General features: G+C 40.3%; 3 non-coding genes across 3 annotated transcripts; 2 read left to right on the forward strand and 1 right to left on the reverse strand.

Annotated features, from left to right (window-relative positions):
- Window positions 1-9,202: 9,202 nt before the first annotated feature.
- trnai-uau (transfer RNA isoleucine (anticodon UAU)) lies at window positions 9,203-9,274 on the reverse strand. The gene has a single exon. It is a non-coding gene; the product is annotated as a tRNA-Ile (tRNA).
- A 1,544-nt stretch (window positions 9,275-10,818) lies between these two features.
- trnas-aga (transfer RNA serine (anticodon AGA)) lies at window positions 10,819-10,900 on the forward strand. Its single transcript has one exon. It is a non-coding gene; the product is annotated as a tRNA-Ser (tRNA).
- A 537-nt stretch (window positions 10,901-11,437) lies between these two features.
- On the forward strand, window positions 11,438-11,519 carry trnal-aag (transfer RNA leucine (anticodon AAG)). Its single transcript has one exon. It is a non-coding gene; the product is annotated as a tRNA-Leu (tRNA).
- The last annotated feature ends 12,705 nt before the right edge of the window (window positions 11,520-24,224 follow it).

Raw genomic sequence — 24,224 nt, forward strand, 5'->3', positions numbered from 1 at the left:
AGCGCATTCACACTGGAGAGAAGCCGTACAGCTGTGAACAATGTGGGAAAACCTTTTCTCAGAGTGGTAGCCTTAAAACTCACCAACGCATTCACCCTGCCTCGTTGTGAACATGTTTCAGAGCCAAGCTGTTTCCTCCTCCTCATGCCCTGATAGCTGTGTTGTTATATTCTGATCTTCTCTCCACATTGTAGGCTGACACGCAGTAACTTTATCTTCTGAGCAGCATGTATGTTATTGTGGATCAGCTGGACTGTTTTCTGCCTTTCCTCAGAACCCTTTACCATTTAGGCACCAGAATCAATGCCTGAACCGAACCCATCCTTTTAAAAATACTTTTTTTAAATGTGTATATATAAAAAAAGGAGCACAAAAAGACAGCCAGCAACATTTAAGAACGGCTTGTTTATCGCTATATGTGCCAAATTAAATGTAAAAAAAATGTAATATTTCTCCAGTAAATTGCTGCTTAATGACAAACAACCACTAGATGGAAAAAGGCAGCGCTGGTGTTTCTGTTGCACCGAAATGAGGCCCCGAAATCCCTGTTACTATTCGGTCCAATAGATCCGGGTGTTAGAGCACCGGGTTTTGGTACCCAACCCTAACCACAATGTACCACAGTGGGAAGGAGAAGCCCAAAGGAGAAACATTAAGACGTTTAATGATGTTTTGGTTGGAAAACGTAGACGTGTTTGAAACTTTTATTTTGTTTTTATTAAAAAGTAATAATAAAAAGCATGGCAGTTGGCTTGTTTGCAAGACATGATGTCTCTCTCTTTCTCATGCGCGCACCAAACTCTCTGGGCAAGCAAAGCAGAGAAAGGAGAGGTAACCTTGCTCCTCATGACGTCTTAAGGGGAAGATTCCAGATAAGTCTATTTCAGCTTTCATTTTCTCAAAAGCAGTTTAGGATACCCAGGGCTTGGTTTACATGTAACGCCATTTCTAACCACTGGGGGACCATAGGCAGGCTGGGGGAACAAATATAAAAGACCCCGTGAAGTGACATGCCATGGGACATTTAACCTCTCCTTGAGAGAGAGTCTGTTTGTATTTTTAAGTGTGAACTGTACTGCTACTATTGCCTAAATGTTTCATAAGGGCAATAAAGTGCAATTTGTTTACCTTGTTATGAGTGAAAGCTTTTTTCCCCCTAAAACAAAACAAGGTGCTCTTCTGAAAATGCAAAATCTAAATCAGTTCAGCCATGACTCTAAGTGGTTGTGTATGCCAGATTTGAAGTGATTCCCTCTAGGTGTTCAGAGATATTGCATTCACAAGAATCGGATGGACAGACATGAGGTTACAGTCACCTTAAACCTTTGACCTCCAAAATCTCATCAATTGATAAATTTGAAGAAAATTCCCTCCAGAAATTCCTTCCTCGCTCCTGTGTTATCACGTTCACAAGAATGGGAAGTGCGCACGTATGTGGAAATGGACGGACGACTCTAAAGCATAATACTTCTGGCCACGGCTGGCGGCAAGACAAAACTAACTAGAGACAAAAAAAAAAAGGTGGGGTTAAGCCCTGATAGAATAGAGAATGTTGTTAAAGTTTCTGTACAGCAGGAGAGGAGTTGTTTGGAGAGTGAGACTTTGTTGAAACAAAATAAAGACAGCTGTGCAACTGAGTCAAGGTTTCGAATTTTGGTGAGATTTAATTATTCCCTGCAGAGAATAACCAAGTGGGAAGACAGTTTTCACAGAGTTAACGCAGTAACAGTGTGACAACCTCTTGCAAAATTTATATATCTATATCCTGTTTCCCCTAGAGAAGATTTTTTTCCCCCCATTACATGGTCTACACTATTTGCCGCATCATGGACTCTAGACGTCACGGGCGGGGCTTCCAGTACCTTGTGGACTGGGAGGCTGACGGTCCTGAGGAGAGGTGCTGGATACCTCGGCGTCAGATCCTGGACGCGGACCTACTCCGGGACTTCTATAGGCTCCATCCTGGTGCTCCTGGCAGTCCGCCCGGTGGCATTCGTCGGAGGGGAGGTACTATCATGACTCCAGCGTCATGACTTGGTGTTGCCGGTGTTTTGGGTATCACAGCTGATTCTCCACCACACACACCTGCTGTCACCTGCAGTCTGCACACCTGGTCCTGATCACCACCTCTGCTCCATTTAAACCGTGACCTGACATCCATTCCCTGCCGGGTCGATAGCGTAATCATTTCATCCGTCAACTTCAACTACATTCCTGGACCTGCACTGTCCTCCTACCACCCATTCTATCCACTGCCTACCTTCCGGACCCGTTGCTACACTGCTTTTTTCAATAAATACTCACCTTATTATTCATAAACACCTTGTCCTGATCTGCTTCTGGGTTCCTGTTTTGACTTATCGTGACTGCATTAATGATCTCTTTCTATTCCACATTCTTCCAACGGCCTAATGCATGCTTTAAGGCTGCCAAATAGGACAAGTTACTGCAAATTTGTTTGTAGTAGTAGTTTATTTGAACATGTAAAATATTAAAATAAAAAAATACATATACATACATTCATGCATGCATATATATTATTAAAATGACAGATAAATAAGGCCATGTACTTCTCAGCACAATCTGCCAAAATTGAAAGTCATTCAAAGAAAAAAATTCCCATGTTCAAAAAGAAGTAGGAAGAAGTTCATAAACAACTTATCAGGTCCGACCCCCTTTCTCTACATTTATCCTTTAGTAAATACAAAATCTTATGCTTCACTTATTACACATCATAGACACAGATGCATACATACATACTGTTGGAGATACTGTGAAATCTTTAGACAGGATCGCGGGGTGGTCGGCTGCAGGCAAATAAGCACTAAACACTGCTTCCGCTAGGACAACCTGTCCCTTTATCCCCCGCGGAATACAGTACAGATGTGAGCAATAAACTCACACTGTCAATAAACACAAAACACCGTTTTCTGGTAGGATTAACTATCCCGTTATCCTGCCACAGAAAACGGCACAGCTGTGAGCAACAAACTCACACTGTCAATACACACTGTAAAGTACACTCTCCTTTACAGACAAACACTCAGATGCCGTACCTGCTAGAATATATGTCTCTTTATTCCCCACAGAATACAGCAAAGCAAACAGCATGCAACAGATGTGCACTCCATACGTGGTGCATAGTATACACTACTTCAGAGCTCTTACCTTGACACAGGACTGGAGAGCCGTCAGTCCGGCAGGGCCCGCATCAACGTAGCTGGACGTCTCGTACGCGACTCGCAGCAGGCTCCGTCGGACCGAGAGATTCTCAGTCTTTTTATTCTCTTAACAAAACAAGGATGGTGTGTGAGCGGAGGGGCCAGTCCCCGCTACCAGCCCATTCCTTGGTGAGTCCGGCGCACCTGCCTCGAAACCATGTTTCCAAAACAGGAGCGCCGTCCTCAAAACATGGCCAAACTTTTCAAAACATGAGCTCGATACGTGACCAAAACAAGTATATAAGGCTTATGCTAAGTAAAACAATGATAAATGAAACATAAAACAATAATAATAGTTATACAACAGTGAATCAACAAGTATACAAGTGACCCACTTAGCTGTTGTCAAGGATCAAAATGCAAAATAAAGTTTTTCCTCCACACATACCTTCACACATTTACACGGTTTGCGTTTCTTTTCTTCCCTTCGTCCTTCTTTCTATACCCTCTATCTATAGCAGATTTAATAATAACAATTTCAATCTCCACCCCTGAAAAGTGCCGCTTCTTAGCCGGATTACGTCTGGCCATGTCATAAATTGTCATGTTGTTAATAGTAGGGGCGAGGCCTCAAAACCGAGAATATATTGGGGCGTGATATTTAAATTACGATCGTTTCCAGCCGTTGCATTTATCAATCTACAATCATTCTTACACTCTGATTGGTGTGATATAAAAGTTTCATGAATCTCACGTGAAGTCTGTCGTAAGAGGATTTCTGCGCTCATATCTGGGCTGGTTTCTACGTTAGGTTGGGTTAATGAGGGCCATTAGCTCTAAGGATGTGCTTCAATACATAACTGAAGTGGACGGACTAATAAGTAGCACTATGGTGCAATTTGTTTACCTCACATAAGCTAAAGCCTTCTTCCAAGCTAAAAGAAAACAAGGTGCTCTTCTGCAAAAGCACAGCTGGGAGTGCTTGAGAGCCCTTTGAGGTGCAGTGGGATTTTCGGCTGAGATGCTTCGGGTGTGTTTAGGTGTGAGCCCAAATAGTTGTAGAACGACAAAGACAAGACAGCAATCAGGCGGTGAAACCGGGGTATTGAAGTCACGTCCATGCAACCGATGGATATGATCAAAACCTGTATACAGCCCAACTACTTACCAATCACATAACTGGAAAGTCAACATTACTACAGGGTTCTGACAGGGCAGTGGATGTTGATTCTTCAAAATGGACAGTAAACTGCCAGAACATGATATTCCTCGAGAACATTAATTTTCTTCAACAACTTTTCCAGCAGTTATATCATGATTCATCTCACTATGGAAATCCGGTTGAGGGCTATCATCTCTTGATGCATCACCCTTTCAGAATGTCTACCCTTGTGTCACCAGCAAAAGACAGTTAGCGGAGGATGGTTTTGCTTCATCGACCACTGAAGTTTGGGCCCAGCACGCTTCTGCTGATCCACTGTGTTAAAATTCACCCCAGATGGGACTTGAACCCACAAGCCCTGGCTTAGGAGGCCAGTGCCTTATCCATTAGGCCACTGAAACTTTACGCCCCCAAGCTCACCAGTTCAGGAGAAATACATATACAGCGACTCCAAGTTGTTTTGTATGCCATATTTAAAGTGCTTCCCTCTAGGCGTTCAGAGATATTGCATTCACAAGAATCGGATGGACAGACATGAGGACACAGTCACCTTGACATTGAACCTTTGACCTCCAAAATCTCATCAATTGATTTGCGAGTTCATGTGAATGTTTTTGCAAACTTTGAAGAAACACAAACATGGGCGTTGTGATAAGATGGTGCTGTCTATCGTTGTTTCTGAGATCAACAATACCTTCTAAAGTTGAATAGCTATTGCGTACCCGGTAATATTAGAGAAGAGCTCTCGTTGGCACTGTAGGCGACAATTTAGAAAATTAAGTTACTTTACACTTTAAACTGTTCCATCTCCTCTGAATCACCATCTGCAAATTTTCAAGCCTCATTGATACGCCGACCACCATCTACAGTAGGTAAATCACTGGCTAGCTATGCAGGAGTACCTCATACCTTTTACCAGGTTCAGGTGGTTAATAGTTATGGTCAAATGAAGCTTCATTAAGATTTCTGAACAATGTTCTTCATTTTCTGAACGCATTCACTCAGTAGTGTTTTATTATTGGTTGTGCATCTCGGATTGCCCTAGAGGTCTCTCAGTCCAGCACCTCTCCCCCTCATCTTTGTTAGTTTTACACTGTCCAGCATAAATCACTGACACCATACCTCACACTCATCCATGCATACACACTCACCACTGACTAAACTGACTACCACCATCATTGAATTATCATTTCTTTTGTTGTGGTCATATTCTCACGTTTCCTTCAACCTTTGTACACGGTCTTTTGTCCTGGCCTTTTCATGGGGTCATGACAAAGCATCTAGGGTTGATCTTAGCCTTTGTGTGAGTACATAGGTTTCCACGTACATTCTTCCAACCATTACAACTGCTTTTATAGCCTCGTTGGCGCAGTAGGCAGCGTGTCAGTCTCATAATTTGAAGGTCTTGAGTTCAACCCTCACACAGAGCAGGTGTTTAAACAAAAAAACAAAAAACACCACTCAAGCTGAAAATGCAGTGACAGGTGGTTGAACACTGGCACAGGCACATGAATGAGATTTGTGATTCTGTTGTTATGTCTGACAATCCAGTCCAAACCATCGCAGTAAGCCTCACTGGGTGTCCAAACTAAAATGATAAGAGGCAACTTGGTAGACTCCTTACTGATGTTTATATCTGTACTCACGATGCCCTTTTTTTTAAAAACACCAGCCAATCACAAGTGTTACATGTGAATAATCAATGTGTGAGTAATCAGGAAGCTCACATAAAAGATAGTGGCAAGGTCTACCAAATGTTTAACTTTACAACCCGTAAACTGTTGGAACCTTCCCTCAAAATGTGGAACACAGATCATCCAGACCCCAGCTCTGAAGAGCAGAGTGTCGCAGCAGAAGCATGCAGAGCCCATAAACCAGAGGTCGATGGATCGAAATCATCCTCTGCTAATTGCCATACTTTGTGACTTGATTGTACTGCAAGCCTGTTGACATTTACCAAAGCATCTGTTGCTGCAAGTGTCTGAAGTGAATTAGGTTATTTCATCCATTAAAACAGAAGTTACAGCGCTCAAGCCTGATCTAACACCCATAAAAACGGCAGCATAAACACAATATAATAAATTTCCTACAGTACAATACTGTAAATAGATGCAAAGTAAAATAGAAACTGTAAATCATGTACATTTAAAGTGCTTGTTGTGTTGTCTGATTTTCTGAGGTATTAAAAAGGGGGCATACCGCTTAGTTTGTGTTCCAGGAGGTCTTGGGCTGAATCTCATTTCTCTATCTCACCCCTTCCCCTTGGTTTTGCGGGTTCACGCGAAACCTAGTGCTGTCCCAATACTCTTTTTGAACAAGGGAAAAGGGGTGTATGGCCCTTGGAACCATAGACAGTGAAATACAAAATCAAGGTAGGATGCGAGCTTACTTGAAACAGGAGGAAACAGCAGCTGGTCCACTTTGGGGCTGAAAGCGAGCAGAAGTTTCTTAAATCCTGTGTTCATGTTGTACCCATTCACTATTGCATTGGTAGTGTATTACTGTAATCATTTGTAATTAATTCTTGTTCATGCACTTGGTTGGCACTTGGTTTTGATACAAGACACTGATGAAATGTGTGTGTGTGTGTGTGTGTGTGTTTGTGGGGGGATGGGGGGGGGGAGGGTTACTGGCCAACAGGCATCAGACTTGTCAGGAATATCAGAACAGCTCTAGTTAATTTGTTTGTGGTCTTGTGTGTATTTTTTTTTGGTTTTACACATTTGAGTGCCTTTTTATGTGTGTGACATGTTAGTTATGGTTCTAATGGTTGATAACGGTTCGTTAATATAATATACACTCACCGGCCACTTTATTAGGTACACCTGTCCAACTGCTCGTTAACACTTAATTTCTAAGCAGCCAATCACATGGCGGCAACTCAGTGCATTTAGGCATGTAGACATGGTCAAGAGAATCTCCTGCAGTTCAAACCGAGCATCAGTATGGGGAAGAAAGGTGATTTGAGTGACTTTGAACGTGGCATGATTGTTGGTGCCAGAAGGGCTGGTCTGAGTATTTCAGAAACTGCTAATCTACTGGGATTTTCACGCACAACCATCTCTAGGGTTTACAGAGAATGGTCCGAAAAAGAAAAAACATCCAGTGAGCGGCAGTTCTGTGGACGGAAATGCCTTGTTGATGCCAGAGGTCAGAGGAGAATGGCCAGACTGGTTTGAGCTGATAGAAGGGCAACAGTGACTCAATAACCACCCGTTACAACCAAGGTGGGCAGAAGAGCATCTCTGAACGCACAGTACGTCCAACTTTGAGGCAGATGGGCTACAGCAGCAGAAGACCACATCGGGTGCCACTCCTTTCAGCTAAGAACAGGAACTGAGACTACAATTTGCACAAGCTCATCGAAATTGGACAATAGAAGATTGGAAAAACGTTGCCTGGTCTGATGAGTCTCGATTTCTGCTGCGACAGTCGGATGGTAGGGTCAGAATTTGGCGTCTACAACATGAAAGCATGGATCCATCCTGCCTTGTATCAACGGTTCAGGCTGGTGGTGGTGGTGTCATGGTGTGGGGAATATTTTCTTGGCACTCTTTGGGCCCCTTGGTACCAATTGAGCATCGTTGCAACGCCACAGCCTACCTGAGTATTGTTGCTGACCATGTCCATCCCTTTATGACCATAATGTACCCAACTTCTGATGGCTACTTTCAGCAGGATAATGCGCCATGTCATAAAGCTGGAATCATCACAGACTGGTTTCTTGAACATGACAATGAGTTGGCTGTACTCAAATGGCCTCCACAGTCACCAGATCTCAATCCAATAGAGCATCTTTGGGATGTGGTGGAACGGGAGATTCGCATCATGGATGTGCAGCCGACAAATCTGCGGCAACTGTGTGATGCCATCATGTCAATATGGACCAAACTCCCTGAGGAATGCTTCCAGCACCTTGTTGAATCTATGCCACGAAGAATTGAGGCAGTTCTGAAGGCAAAAGGGGGTCCAACCCGTTACTAGCATGGGGTACCTAATAAAGTGGCCGGTGAGTGTATATTTTTTAATGTTTTTGCCTATTATGTTTAATTTATCACCAATAAAGACAGATTTTTGTTAACAAAATGTTTTTCTGAACACCAATGACATTCAAAACGGTGATAACTGAAACAGATATACAACACATCATGTATGCAGAGTGTATATGTATGTTTACATGATACATGTGTATACACATATGTATTGCAAACAGACCTAAGTACTACACAGATAAGAACATCTGCCTCTGCAACACCAAAGTGAACATAAAATAACTATAAAATATATAAATATGTACATGCATATGTCACTGTTGTCAAAACCTACACAGTCAACAGACAGAGACGGCATCTTGGAAGTTTGTGATTAATACTGTATGAAGATGTAACCAAGTGGTGTCCCATTTTATAGGGGTATGTTTTCACCCCTACCCTACCTAGCTCAGTGGTAGAGCTCATGTTTTACATGTATGAGGACCTGGCATCTCCAGCAGGTATTATGGTAGAGTCTTTAAAAGAGCTGCAGAAGATATTACCTCCTGTGGTAATCTGACTGGTAGGGTTATAGAACTTAGTGGTAGACTAAGACCTCCTGTGGTAATCTGACTGGTAGACAGCACAACAAGCACTTTAAACATACATGTTTTACTTGCTATTTTACAGTGTTTATGTACTTGTACTGTGGTATATGTATTGTGTTAGGCTGCAGTTTTTATGGGTGTTACATATTATGAACACTGTAGTTTCCATTTTTATGGAAGAAATAAACTTGACACGCCATTAAGTTTACTCTTCAACAGGTGACATTTCACTTCAGACACTTAACAGATGCTTGTTAACAGCCTGGACATAGACTTAATGCAAATACAAAGCATAGGAAGTAGCAGAGGATGGTTTCGGTCCATCGACCTCTGGGTTATAGGCCCAGCACGCTTCCGCTGCGCCACTCTGCTCTGCATGGCTCAAACAAAAGAAATAGTAATTAACTATGATTTTACACACGCCGAAAGCGGGACTAATGTGCGACGCAAAGTTCTACACAATTCAGTGTAATAATAATCTAATTCAGAGCAAAATACCGTAGGGTGCCTGCCACGTCCACACGTGGTGCTGCTCCTCGGTGAATGAGACACTACTCTCTGAGAGAGAAGCTCCGATTTCTCCTGTTGCCAGAGTCTTAGGTAAGCAAAATAATTTTATCTCGTAAGAGACTTGTTGTTCTTGCACATAACCGTGTTCCTGTTGCTCCTCACACAGAGAGTGAAATCACGTTAGTAAATGTCTGGTCTTGACATGTTTACAACTTGATCGTGTTTTTCAGCATATTATTTAGGTAGTTTGTTTCCCCATCCTGTATATATTCAAATATTTGTTTTTTTAATCCTATTATTATTTTTTCATGTATATTGTACGTATATTTCATTTATATTTTTAGTCTGTACTATGTGACTGTTGTACGCTGCTGTAACACTATAATTTCCCTTTTTTTTGGATCAATAAATATCTATCTATCTATCTATCAAACTCATTGAAGCAGAAGCGAAAATCCAAATGTCACATTCCTTGCTAGGTCTACACAATGTTGTGATGTTAAAACGTAATTTCATTCCTCTTTGGTGTTGCATTGCGATAACAAATAGCTACATTTGTGTAAAGTAATCAACAGGCTTTATGTCCGTGTTGAGTAGGGAGGGAAATGTAATGCATACCCCTACGTTTTATCTTCTAATATTTATCATGAAACGAGGAAGCGATTTAGAGCCCTAGTGAACAGAAAGTGAGAAAAACAGCAGTGAGAGAAACAAATCAAGGGACTGAAGAGCAGGAAGAGGGAGAGCCAGAGGAGTTTGGGGAGAGGGCATGTGATGAAAGGGAGGGATCTGACACAAAGAGGGATATTCCAGAGGATGAGGAGGATGAAGAAGAGGGTGAGGAGGATGAAGAAGAGGGTGAAGAGCATGAAAAAGTGTGTCCTTAAAATGGTGCTTTCTGCTGGAAAATTCTTTTTTTGTGTCAATACGGCTCTGTTTCTTTTTTTAAAGTACGTATTTGGCCTACATTTTGAAATGCATGCAAGTATACATGCATACAGTGGTAAGCATGCGTTTAGGAACCCATGCTGAAGTTGACTTAAAAGAGGAATTAAAAAAAATCATCTTTTAGAAATTGATCTTAATTCCTTAATTTAATAAAAAGGAAAAAGCCAACCTTTAAGTATACCAAATGCATTGTCCAGCGATGGTGGTATAGTGGTGAGCATAGCAGTAGTTTTCTTTGTGTGGTTACTTGCTTTATTTGTCACAAAGTAACCAGAAAGGTTACTTGCCCAACCCAATTGGAAAAAATATTAGATCTCTGTTATGGTACAAACAAGGGAGCATTTCAATCAATCAAGCTGCCTCCACGAGGATCCACAGACACAGGCAGTGAACTACAATTTGCAATTTGTTTAAAGTTTATGAACATTTGAGCAAACATATACAGTGCAGCTTTTCAGGTTGTTGTGGCCGAGTGGTTAAGGCGATGGACTAGAAATCCATTGGGGTCTCCCCTCGCAGGTTCAAATCCTGCCGACAACGAAAGGTGATCTTTAAGAGTGGCAGCAAACAAATGACACCTCACGGTTTACCAAATTGCAGATGTGCCTTCACAAACCATATTGTGTTATCTCATAGGTACTGGAAGCCACCAATGTGTTTCTTGTCTGTGTTACAAGATTTGCAGTGAACGTTGTATTGTCCACTGGTGTGTTACTTTTTGACTATGATTTATACCATTAGCAGTGCAATCATTTTGCCCAGGTTTGATTTCCATCCACCGCAGTTGCATTTACAGGTTTTGAAGCCATGTACAACATTAACATTACATGTTTTACCCAGGTTTCTTCTTTTATTCAGTGATATTTCAATATCCTTGTGGGAGTCATCCCAAAAGGATTAAGTCTAAGTCTATCTCAGGAAAAAGAAAAAAAAAATCTGAAAATCTTCTGGGATGTAGCTATTGTCTTTTTCCTTGCGAAGTTTTTTTTTTCCAATAACATTTATAAGCATACCGTTAGTTACGGTGCCTGTGTTTGTCATGATGTGGAGAACTGGTACTTGTGCAATGTGCTTGCAGGTAGTGTGGCCGAGTGGTCTAAGGCGCTGGATTAAGGTTTCAGTCTCTCTTGAGGTGTGGGTTCAAATCCCACCACTGCCATCTACATTGATTACACAGCTGGAAGCCAACCAATGTGGTCTCTTACAGCTGTATCAATGGGCTGAACTTGGTGAAGTAACTAGAATCATCCATCAATTACCTTGCTGAGATTGTTCCTTGTTAACCTGAGGTTCAACAATTGGTGAAACCTTCCTTTCCAGCACTTTGGAGTAGAAAATCAACAAATAATTGTGATAATTTGATCTCCATATTGATCAAAGTAATTGTCGTTATCATTTTGGCTATAATAATGCAGCTCAAAGAGATTTTATCAAACCAGGTTGGGCAAGTAACGTTTCTGCTGACTTCTTGTAAAAAAAAAAAAAAAAGCAAGTAACATCAAGAATGGGAAGTGTGTTCATTTACATTGTCGCCCTTTGATAGTTCAGTTGGTAGAGTGGAGGATTGTAGAGGCATAAATCTGAAAATCTTAGGTCACTGGTTCAAATCCGGCTCAAAGGAGCACTCTTTTAAAGATCACAGATCAATGAAGTCTTTCTGATTTTGATGTAGAGATGGACAGACAACCCAAAAGCATAATACTTCTTGCCGAGACAGAACAAGAAAAAAAAGAAGAGGTGGGGGAGACAGAGTTAAGTCCTGACAGAATATTGAACTACAGACAAAAGATGTGAAATAGTGCCAAGTGTGAACAGAAGAATTGGAAAAAAAACTAGCTTCTCTTCTTTCCTGTTTTGTACACAACCCAAAGTTTTACAAAACAAAAGATAACTTTCACCGAATCCCTCAGTTGAATCACAGTCAATATTTGTCTCACAAACCATCTCAATGTCCAATTTAAATAATTTATCCAACAGAATTGAAACTTTAACTTACCCCCGCTGTTTGAAATTAAACATTATAATTTCATAATTAATATGAAAATCATTGGTTAAATGTAGTTTTTCATTACTTACAAGTTACTGTTTGAAAAACTGAAAAGAATTGTTAATGAGACAGAGGCAGATGAAGTGTTTATGACCATCAATGATGACAAAAGGATACATCCGCTGTCGGGGGTCTGATTTAAAGGAAATTGCACTCTTTTAAAAGTGTTGGGGTTCTAGCGTTAAACTAATGAGGAAGAATTTGACAAATCTAAGTCAACCAAAAAAAAGTCCACGAACTTACTCTTTCAAATGTTATACCTGAATCTTTGAAGTCCTGACCATTCCCTGACCGGGAATTGAACCCGGGCCATAGCGGTGAGAGCGCTGAATCCTAGCCCTAGATCATCAGGGAGTCTCATCTATCAACTTTATCTTTGACACCCATAAAAGCTAGAGTCTAATACAATAAATATATTACAGGTCAAGTACATAAATACAGTAAAATGGAAACTGTAAAACATGTACATTTAAAGTGCTTGTCGTGCTTTCTGATAGTCTGAGGTATAAAAGAGAGAGCATACCGCTTAGTTTGTGTGACAGGAGGTCTTAGTCTACCACTACGTTCTATAACCCTACCAGTCAGATTACCACAGGAGGTAATATCTTCTGCAGCTCTTTTAAAGACTCTACCATAATACCTGCTGGAGATGCCAGGTCCTCATACATGTAAAGCATGAACTCTACCACTGAGCTACATCCCCTGAAGATTTTCAGATTTTTAAAAGTTTTTTCTGAGATAGACTTAGACTTATCTTTATTAATCCTTTTAGGATGACTCCCGCAAGGAAATTGACATATCACTGAATAAAAGAAGAAACCTGGGTAAAACATGTAATGTTAATGTTTTATATGACTTCAAAACCTGTAAATGTAACTGCGATGGCTGGAAATCAAACCTGGGCAAAATGATTGCACTGCTATGGTATAAATCATAGTCAAAAAGTAACACACCTGTTGCCTTTCTGCTGGACAATACAACGTTCACTGCAAATCTTGTAACACAGACTGAAAATAAATGCATTGATGGAGATGAGTTGCTTCCACTACTTCTGAGATAAGACTGTCTTTGCTATCACTCTTGAGGAACACCTCTCGTTGTCGGCAGGATTCAAACCTGCACGGGGAGACCTCAATGGTCAATATTAGTCCATCGCCATAACCGCTTGGCCACAACTACCTGCAATTTAGTGCCAGACCTATTGGAACAAATGTTCATAAACTTTTCGATTGCTATTCAAATATGCACTAATCCTTCTCAATTGTTGAGTATAGCAGGACATGGGTAAAGTGCACCAAGTTTTTAGACACTTGATAAGTTAGTCATCCACTTTATGGCCTTTCAATACTTGCTGCATTGTTTCATTTTCTCTTTCAGAATAAGAGCTTCTGCAGCTCTTTGACAGACTGGACAAGGAATACCTGCTGGAGATGCTGGAGATTGAACCCCAGTCCTCACACATGCAAAGCATGCGCTCTACCACTGAGCTACATCCCCTGAAAGTTTCCAAATTTATTTTACTTTTTCTAAGATCATTGAATAAGAGAAGAACGCTATCGGAAAACTGACTCGGTCAGTGGAGCCATGAAAAGACCCCATGACAATCTACCTGACCATAGCCTTTCAAGTCAGTGACAAATCTAAGCTGCATTTCCTTTTTACCAAAATTCAATTTCCAATTTTGGTAAAATGTTTTGTGTCAAAAGTAGTCTGTTGTTCAATATAATCCGACAGCTCAATCTGGCAGTGTTGCCATAAAAACACCACATGCCAAACAAACTACTTGAACATTGCCCTTCTAGTCACTGACTGATCACATTTCCTTGATGCAAGATTGCTAATGCATTTTGTTTGTTTGTTTTATTTGGATCCCCATTCGCTTCAGCATGAACTAAAAGCTTTTCTTCCTGGGGTCCTACAATCCTTTCTTTGACAATACTCTTCATGACATTTCATTACACACACACAGACATAAATTAGAAAACACTAACCATAATTAAATCTTAAAGTTAACGCAATTTATACAAGAAATAAAATAAAAGACACTACTCCGAATAGATGAATCAATTTAAGAAATAAGATAACAAAAGCCCTATAACAAACTAATTTTAAATTACATATTTAATTCCTTTGAAATAAATATGTCTTAAGTGATTTTTTAAACCATACTGAGAGTTGTGTTTGATAGTCGTTGGGAGAGAGTTCCATTCACACATCGCTCTGTACCCGACAGAACGCTAAATTGATTTAGTTTTCACTTTAGGTAAAATAAAACTCCCTCCTACTGCACGCCTCGTTGGATAATGATGTGTGGCAGTACTAAAGGATAGTTTTCTGTTTGAAATAAAAAGTGTTTTGTTTGTTATAACGTTATGTAAGAAAAAACATTAGCAAATACACAATCTATTTTTAACTTTAAACCATGAGAGTTGTTCATGCATGTTATCAACATTTGATCTAAACCCACACAAGAGAGCCACACGTGCAGCTTTATTCTTTAGTCACTTGTCATTTTTTCATATTAATTGCTGAAGTGTTGGACCACACCACTGAACAGTAATCAAGATGTGAAAAAAACAAAACCTGAAGAACATTTTTACCTATCTGTGGTGTGAAGATGTTTGCACACCTTTTAATAACTGACCAGGTGTTGCCCATTTTAGTTACCAGCTTCTGAATGTGTTTGTCCCAACACAATCTATCGTCAATCACACCCAAAAGTTTAGCCTCTTCTCTTTGCTCTACAGAAGTTTGCTCTGTACAAAGTTCAAGTTTCGGTTTGGAACATAAAAAAAAAACAAGTTCCAACCCCTAAACTAGTAGTTTTAGATCCACTGAGATCAGTTTGTTACTCCTGATCCAGTCCACCACTGATTGTAACTCTCTCTGTAGTTTAGTATTTAGATCACCAATATCAGTTCCTGATAAATATATAGTAGACTCATCAGCAAACATTGAAAAGCTCGCTTTATCTAAAACAGATGGTAAATCATTAGTAAAGATTGTGAAGTGGAGTGGCCCAAGACAACTTCCTTGAGGAACTCCATGTTCCACAAGCCTAAAAAACTTCCATTAAAGTAAACTAATTGTCTCCTATCAGTCAAATAACTTTCCTTCCATATTAATGCGGTTTGTGAAAAACCATAATATTCCAATTTTTTTAACAGTAAGTTGTGGTCAATTATATCAAATGCTGCAGTAAAATCAAGCACCACAACACCTATTATTTCTCTCTCGTCCATATCCTTAAACCAGTCATCAACCATCTGAGTCAGGGCAGTGGCTGTTGAGTGTTTTCCTCTGTATGTATGCAAGCTGAAAAACTGTAATTAAATTATTTAAAAATTAAAACTGAATCTGTTCATAAACAATTATTTCCATTATTTTACAGAGAATTGGTAATAAGCTTATTGGTCTACTGTTTGATCCAGAGAAAGGCATTTTCTTATTCTTTGGTATTGGCACAACTTTACATATCTTCCATGCTTGCAGACATATATTTTCCATAAAACACATATTAATTATATGAGCAATAGCAGGAGCAATGATTGAAACTATTGGCTTAATCCACTTATATTCAAGATAGTCCCCACCAGGTGGTTTGTTTTACAATTCATCAGAAGCTACATGTGTTACTTTCCATGATCTTATTTATCAATGTTTTTGACAAAGCTGTGTTGTGTAGCGTGTGTAGTATTTTAAGCTTATTTATTTTATTGATAAAATATCATTGAGACAATTGCTATATCACTTCCTTTTTAAAACTAAAGGTCTATCTATGTAGGGATCCATCCCATGTTTCTGATTTTGAATGACAACAGTGTCTTTACTTTCAGTCTGAACAGACCGCAACAGATTTAAACCACATTCAGTCACAGAAATATGAAATGTCAGACAGATTATTAATGAAATTCACAAAGTAGGAAAACATGACGTTAAACTACAAAACAACAATAACTTGAGAGCGTACAATTAAAAATGGCCAAATTCTAGTATGTCTTAATGATGAAAGGACCAATTTAAACAAACATGAATTTGCGCTTATTAAACTCCCAATGCTCAAAGGTTAGAGTTTTTACCAACTTTTGAGAGTTTAGAAATATATAAGGGTGCAAAAATGTATTCCAAAAATGAAAATTATACTGACTTCCTGTCAGCCAAAAAAAAGTTGTATGTTTCTAGAGAGGAGAAGAAAGTTTTTACAAAATAAAAAAGTTTCAAACATGTCTACGTTTTCCAACCAAAACATCTTTAAACGTCTTAATGTTTCTCCTTTGGGCCTTCTCCTTCCCACGGTGAGTACATTGTGGTTAGGGTTGGGTACCAAAACCCGGTGCTAGTACGGCACCGGTGCCTTAACACCCGGTATCTATCGGACCGAATAGTAACGGGGGATTTCGGTGCTACTGAGACACCAGCGCGGCCTTTTTCCATCTAGTGGTTGTTTTTGTCATTTAGCAGCAATTTACTGGAGAAATATGTTGCTACATTTTTTTATTTAAATTTGGACCATATAGCAATAAACAAGCCATTCTTAAATGTTGCTGACTGTCTTTTTGTGCTCCTTCAATTTTAAAATATATAAATTTAAAAAATGTATTTTTAAAAGGATGGGTTCAGGCACCGTTTCTGGTGCCTAAATGGTAAAGGGTTCTGAGGACAGGCAGAAAACAGTCCAGCTGATCCACAATAACATACATGCTGCTCAGAAGATAAAGTTACTGCTGGTCAGCCTTTAATGTGGAGAGAAGATCAGAATATAACAACACAGCTATCAGGACATGAGGAGGAGGAATCAGCTTGGCTCTGAAACATGTTCACAACGAGGCAGTGTGAATGCGCTGGGGTCTTTTAAGGTGTCTACTATCAGAAAAAGTTTCCCCACATTGTTCACACCAGTACGGCTTCTCTCCAGTGTGAATGCGCTGGTGTCTTTTAAGGTGACTACTATCAGAAAACGTTTTCCCACATTGATCACATCTGTCCGCTTCTCTCCAGTGTGAATGTTGGTTGTTATTTTAAGGCTACTGCTGGCGAGAAAAGTTTTTCCCCACATTGTTCACATCTGTACGGCTTCTCTCCAGTTGTGAATGCGCTGGTGAGTTTTAAAGGTTGCCACTATGAGAAAACGTTTTCCCCACATTGTTCACAGCTGTACGGTTTCTCTCCAGTGTGAATGGCGCTTGTGTTTTTTAAAGGTAAGTGGTACAGAAAAGGTTTCCCCACATTGTTCACACCCAGTACGGCTTCTCTCCAGTGTGAATGCGCTGGTGAGCTTTAAGGTGACAACTCTGAGAAAAACTTTCCCGACATTGTTCACAGCTGTACGGTTTCTCTCCAGTGCGAACTCTCCGATGAATCTTTAAATATCCTGATGATGTGAAGGATTTGTCACAGTGCTGACAGCGGTGACGTCTGACTCCTCTTCCTCTCCGTTTCTATCAACAGAGAAAAACCAAGAGAGTGAGTTAGAGAGGTGCCATACTGTAGAGCTCTATCTTAAACTAGAAACAACATTTAGAGCATGTCTATGGGACATTGCTTGACTGATGCATTACTTTTCTTAATTATCTGCCAACATCACTATTATGGAGTTGCATTATAGGAAATGTAACATCCAGTGTTGGTTAGTTTGTGATAAATAAACTACTTTTGATCATATATGTGTGGCCTCCAGCTGTTTAGTACAAGGGGGATCATCCAGGATTTTTAGTGCCGGAAATAAATGTATCATTTTCCCACAGATTTTTAGCTTTCACTAGTATCTGTAGGGGTTACTGTGTTGTCTTCATGTTGCTGGAACTCTACTCCAGTAAAGTAAATTGGAACCATGTCCCTGATAGCATTGCAATGAGGGCACCAGTGACCTTTGACCTTTTGTTTTTAGGTTGTCGTTTTTGCTAAATTAAACTTGTATAGCCAGCACTATGTGTAAGTAAGTAATATGGTAGTGTAATCTGGTATTGTCCACATAAGCTACATTTCCTCAAGCATTTCTGAAGCTCAGCAGAGCTTTCTGCTGTGCTCTGGAATACAACTAGCTTGATGTACAGTTGTGTTCACAATAATAGCATCACTAAACTCAAATTATTTTTTGTGAAAGTGATATTTCTACATGGCAAACCATTTACTAGTAAGTGTTGTAGAGTCCTAGAAAACCAACAGTCCTGACATGCATGCTGCTCATTCTGTGGAATTGAATCTTTAATTGAAAGGAGCATGTTCAAAATTATAGCAGTGTTGTGTTCAATTAGTGAGCGGATTGATTCTGTGAAGAAACAGGTGTCAGTTATGGCCCATATTCAATCTATATACTGTATACATACATATTTAAGGAAGGAAGAACATGTTGTGCATGCTGGTTATAGTGCATTTTACACTGAAATACTCAGCAAAATGGCTCGTTCCAGACATTGCTCTGAGGAACAGAGGACTTTGACTAAAAAGTTGATGTGAGAGGGGAAAACATATAAAGAGTGCAGAAGATTATAGCTGCTCTGCCAAATCATTTCAATGCCTTGAATGGCACCAACGCCTGACCGACGTGGAAACAACCAAAGGACACATTGACTGGCCAAAGGAGAAATGGAGCAACATCCTGGGGACTGATGAGAGGGAACTGCTCTTTTTGGGTCTGGAAGCTGCAGACAGTTTGTCCTACGACCCCCTGCACTGAATCAAGCCCCAGTCCACTGTGAAGACAGTAAAGCATGCTGGTTTATGGGATGTTTCTCATACTGTGGTGTTGGGCCTATTTATCCAACCAGGGATCATGGATCAGTTTCAATACATCAGAATACTTAATAAGAGGTCACGTTGCCTTATGCTGAAGAGGAAATGCCTTTGAAACGGTCTTGTTCAAATAGACAAGGACCCCAACACACCAGGAAGGAGCAAAGTCTCGGTTCAGATGACCAGATGATGTTATGGAGCGGCCAGCCCGTCCCCGGACCTCAATCCCAGAGACACTTAGGCGACATCATAAATGCCGTTTCTGAGTCCAAACCCAGTAATGCAGAGGAATTATGGATGTAGTTCAATGTCCTGGCTGGAATACCTGATCACAGGTGACTCCATCCAACCCAGATATGAAGCAGTTCTCAGAAATAATGGTTCTGCAACTAAATATCAGTGCTGGGATTCAAACCCTGACACTTTTTCAGTTAATACAGTAAACATTTGAGTTTGTAAAGAAAAATGCAAATACTGATAATATTCCTTGTTCTTCACTTCCTGTAAAGGTAGAACACAGACTTGATCAATGTTTGTCATGTTTTGATTTGAAAATGAATGGGCAGTGTTCCTAATGTATTGGTCTTATGGAATTAAAAGCTATTCTAAGGATTTTGAGCATTTTTCACTTCTTCAAAAACACTGCTGTTATTCTGAACACAACTGTATGTAAAGGTTTTGCATACAAAGATGTTATGATTGGTGGAAATGGGGGTGGCCTGATTCACCCCCCCAAAAATACATGCATTTCCATTGATCTCAGTTTGTAGATCAACAGACAGAGTGAGTGAGTTAGTAAGGCGCCATGGTGGAGCGAGCTAAGTAAAACCAGAAGCATCGCTCACAGCATGTCTGTGTCTAAGTTCCACTGCTGCATTACCATGGTTACGTTCTTTGTGGGAGTGTTTGACACCCGTTGAACTTGATCTAGTATCTGGTAGGGTCATCAGCCTCTCCGACTCAGGGGATTGGTTGGCACTCTTTGTTTCTTAATTAGATCAAAAATCTAAATTTGGTCACATATACTTTACATGAGAAACCTAATCCAAAAACCAGTGTTGAATATATTGGTTGAATCTGTTAAGTTAAATTGGTAGAAATGTACATTACGATAACATGACTGCACATTATATGAAAGCACCGAGAGATTATCCCACTGATTTTTCTTTGTCTCCCGGCCTTTATCAGTATTGCCCCCCCCCCCCCGAACACTATCAGAGGGCCGCAGTTTAATTGTACTACCGGCTTTTCTTTGAGGAATACGGTATAAATATATAAATCCTAAAAGACATTTGTGAAACCTGTGGTGCATTCATTAATATTGACATTAGATTTCTGGACTCTTCAGTCTGGAGTCCCCTCTTTCCTTCACTCACCCCCCTCCTCCCTGACACCTTTCCTCTTGCCCCCTTCTTCGTTTCTTCTCTCCTCTCTCCTCATGTCTCTGCATGTACTCGTGATAAGGTCCAGGTCCAGTTGTCTTGTGGCTCCCATGTGTTCTCCTCCTGGAAAGGTGAGTGCAGGACAGAAGAACATCTCCTCACACTTTGTTTTTTAGGAAATACATCTCACCCTAGCTGCTAATTTGGATATTCCTTTTCTGTTGCCATATTGGAACCTTATTTGCGGGTCTTGCACCTTAGTGTCAAAATCCAAACCTTCAACTTTGAGGGTATGGTACCAATACCGAAAATTATGCTGTAGAATGTGTGTGTGTGTATAGTCAGGACCAAAAACACCAATTTTTAATATTCTAGACTCATACTTACTCTGAGAACCCCTTCCCTTTCAACAGAAACTCTACTCTTCCCTTCACCCACTCTGCGGTCCAAATCTTCTCCACCACATACTCATCCTCCTCTTCCTCCTTCACTGCTGCAGGCTCCTCCCCTCTTTCCTCCTTCACTGCTACAGGCTCCTCCTCCTCCTCTTCTTTCCTCCTCACTGCTACAGGCTCCTCCTCTTCCCCTTTCCTGCTCCGGTCGCCACTTGACGTCTGCTGAGGACTCCTTTGGTAGAACCGGGGAGGTGTGTGTGTGTTTGTGTGTGTGTGTGTGGGGGGGATAATGATACAAGGGTTAGGCTGAATCTCATTTCTCTGTCTTTACCTTACCCCTTCACCTTGTTTTTGCGCGTTCACGCTGGACCTAGTGGTGTCCCAATACGTTTTGTGATCGAGGGCTAAGGGGTGCATGGCCCTAGACAGTGAAAGAAAAAATCTAGGGAGAACGCGAGCATACTTCAAACCCGAGGGGGTAGGATAGACATGGTGCAACAGGCAACATGGCTGCCGCATCGACCAGAGAGAACGCATAAAATAAGTATTTTCGTCTTACATAATTGATTTAAAAATTACGACAGTCTTGTTGGGTGTTCTATGATGTCCTGTACATATACTTGCAACCATGTTCCTAACGGAAACCTTTTAAAAATCGCTAGCTTGCAATGATAACGCTAATCGCTAACAGTTGATTAGCACACAGTTCACATTTCTCTGCCTTGAATGGACTGTATACACCTATATATAATTATATATATATATATATCTATATATATATATATATAAAAAATAAATATTAACGGTCTTGATACTCGCCATGTGCTTACCTATACCGCCCCTGTATCACACAGGAGACACATCAGCTGGTCCCTTTAGGGCTGAAAACGCAGAAGTTTCCTAAATCATATTTTCATGTTGTACCCATTCATTATTGCATTGGTACCGTATTATTGTAATAACTTATTAATTCCTGTTCATGCAGTTGTATATTGTTTGTTGGTTTTGATACGGGACACTGATGAAATAGGAGGGGGGAGGTGGGGCACTTATATTAGATATACGAGTGCCTTTTTATGTGTGTGACATGTTAGTTATGGTTCTAATAGCTGATGTTTTATTTATCGACAATAAAGAAAGATTTGTGTTAAAATGTTTTTGTAAACATCAATGACATTCAAAACGGTGATAACTGAAACAGATATACAACACACCATGTATACATGGTGTTACACAGTTTCTATGCTCCTCAGATCTGGAATAAACTCCCAGAAACTTGTAGATCTGCTGCTACTCTGTTGTTTTAAATCAAGGTTGAAGACCTTCCTTTTTGATGCTGCCTTTCTTTAAATGACTGCTCATTTCTTTAATTTCTTATGCTGCACTGTAACTTTTATTCTTGTGTTTTTTTTTTAACTGTCTATTCATGTGTTTTTACCGGTTTTTAATGCTTATGATTTGTAACTGTTTTTTACTTGTGTTTTATCTGTTTAACTGATTTTGTGTAAAGCACTTTGAATTGCCCTTTTTTGCGGAAATGTGCTCTACAAATAAATGCCTTGCCTTGCTTGCCTCTACATGGTGTATATGTATGTATACATGAACTATCTGTGTATACACATATGTAACGCAAACAACCTACATAAATATAACTAAAAATATATAAATTCATATGACACTGTTGTCCAAACCCACACAGTCGACAGACCGAGACGGCATCTTGGAAGTTTGTGATCATTTACTGTATGGTGATGTAACCAGTGGTGTCCCATTTCATATGGGTATGTTTTTCACCCCTACCACTTACCCCTTGGTTTCAAGGGTGAGGGGTAGGGGTAAGGGCCAAGGAAGGAGATAGAGAAATGGGATTCAGCCTTATTTCAAACCCTTATTCACAACGCGGAACATGTTTTTACAACCATACGCACACATCTCTATAAGCTATGTCTAATTCTTTGTACAATTATTGTTCATAAAGAACAATCAGACACTAGAAAACAACACTAGAAAAATAAGTAAGTGACTTCAATACACGCTGTGAGCATATATGTAAAACAATATTCATGTTTTTATATTCTTCTGACAAGTGGCCGCACCAAAATAAAAGATTAAGAAGCATTGTGGTGTTCCCAGCGTGATGAATGTAAACTACACTACATACGTCCTGTATATAGGCCACGTTATTGGTCCAGGGATGTAAGACTAATTGAGAAGGTTATGAACCAATGTAAGCTATAATAAAAAACATCAGGCCTACTTATTAGGAGTAACACAAACTGTCCTTTATTAGAGAAGGACAAGAAAATGAAATCATGAATGTATCGGTCTCTGACCAATCTGCCATTATTATCATCGGGGGAATCGCTACATTAATATCGTCACACTTAATCTTCGGAGCGCGTCCTGTAACCTGAAATTGAGACCACGGACGCTGCGCTGCTCATCTCTACTTTTACGGAGAGAGTGGACACTAACGCAACTCGCAGGTCTGCCGGCAGGTAGCGGCCACCGACCACGGCCACTGGGCAGCGGCCGCACACCAGGCAGCCTCGACACAGTACCGTCCCACCGGAAAAGTCCCACTCCGCATCAGGATGCCAGTGCAACCATTTCTAACATCTAAACAACTGTAGTAGGGTTTAAATCAAACTATAATAGTGATAAGTATAAAGTATAATAATAGTGATAAGTAGACTAATGTATGTTAATAAAAATAAGCAGAACACATGCAGAAGACAACGAAATAACTGTTAAACACTTTATTTCGGATCAGACGGCAGCTGATTTGACACATGAGACTCCAGATTAATCTTAGCCTGGCTGTTAGCCTGCTCTGGACCAGGCTAGCCGCAAGAATAAATCTCCATGTTTACTTGGCTGGGTTTATTTAATCTGGTTTCGTGCAACTGAGTCAAAGCCAAATTCAACCAGGACAACTTGAATCCCGGCTTAATCCCTTATCCTGGTTTTGTGCAACAGGCCCCTGCTCTTTATGGATAGACCTGGGAGATAAATAACATCCCAGAGTCCGTCTAGACCTCTCTTGACGAAAAGCCAATGAGAAAACTGTTGTTTGGGATTTTGCACTTTATAAATAAAATTGAATTGAATTGAATATCTGTGTGGCCTTTTTGTTGGCGGCCTTGAGCCAGGCAGGAACAACGGGGGATGGTCTGGGATTGGTGAGCTGGAAACTTTTCTTTGTGGGAGTGTTTGACTCCCAGTTGAACTTGATCTAGTATCTGTAGGGGTCATCAGCCTCTCCGACTTAGGGGATTGGTTGGCACTCTTTGTTTCTTAATTACATA

This window comes from Etheostoma spectabile, unplaced genomic scaffold (genome assembly GCF_008692095.1).
Source record: "Etheostoma spectabile isolate EspeVRDwgs_2016 unplaced genomic scaffold, UIUC_Espe_1.0 scaffold00001083, whole genome shotgun sequence".
In the NCBI taxonomy this organism is placed as follows: domain Eukaryota; kingdom Metazoa; phylum Chordata; class Actinopteri; order Perciformes; family Percidae; genus Etheostoma; species Etheostoma spectabile.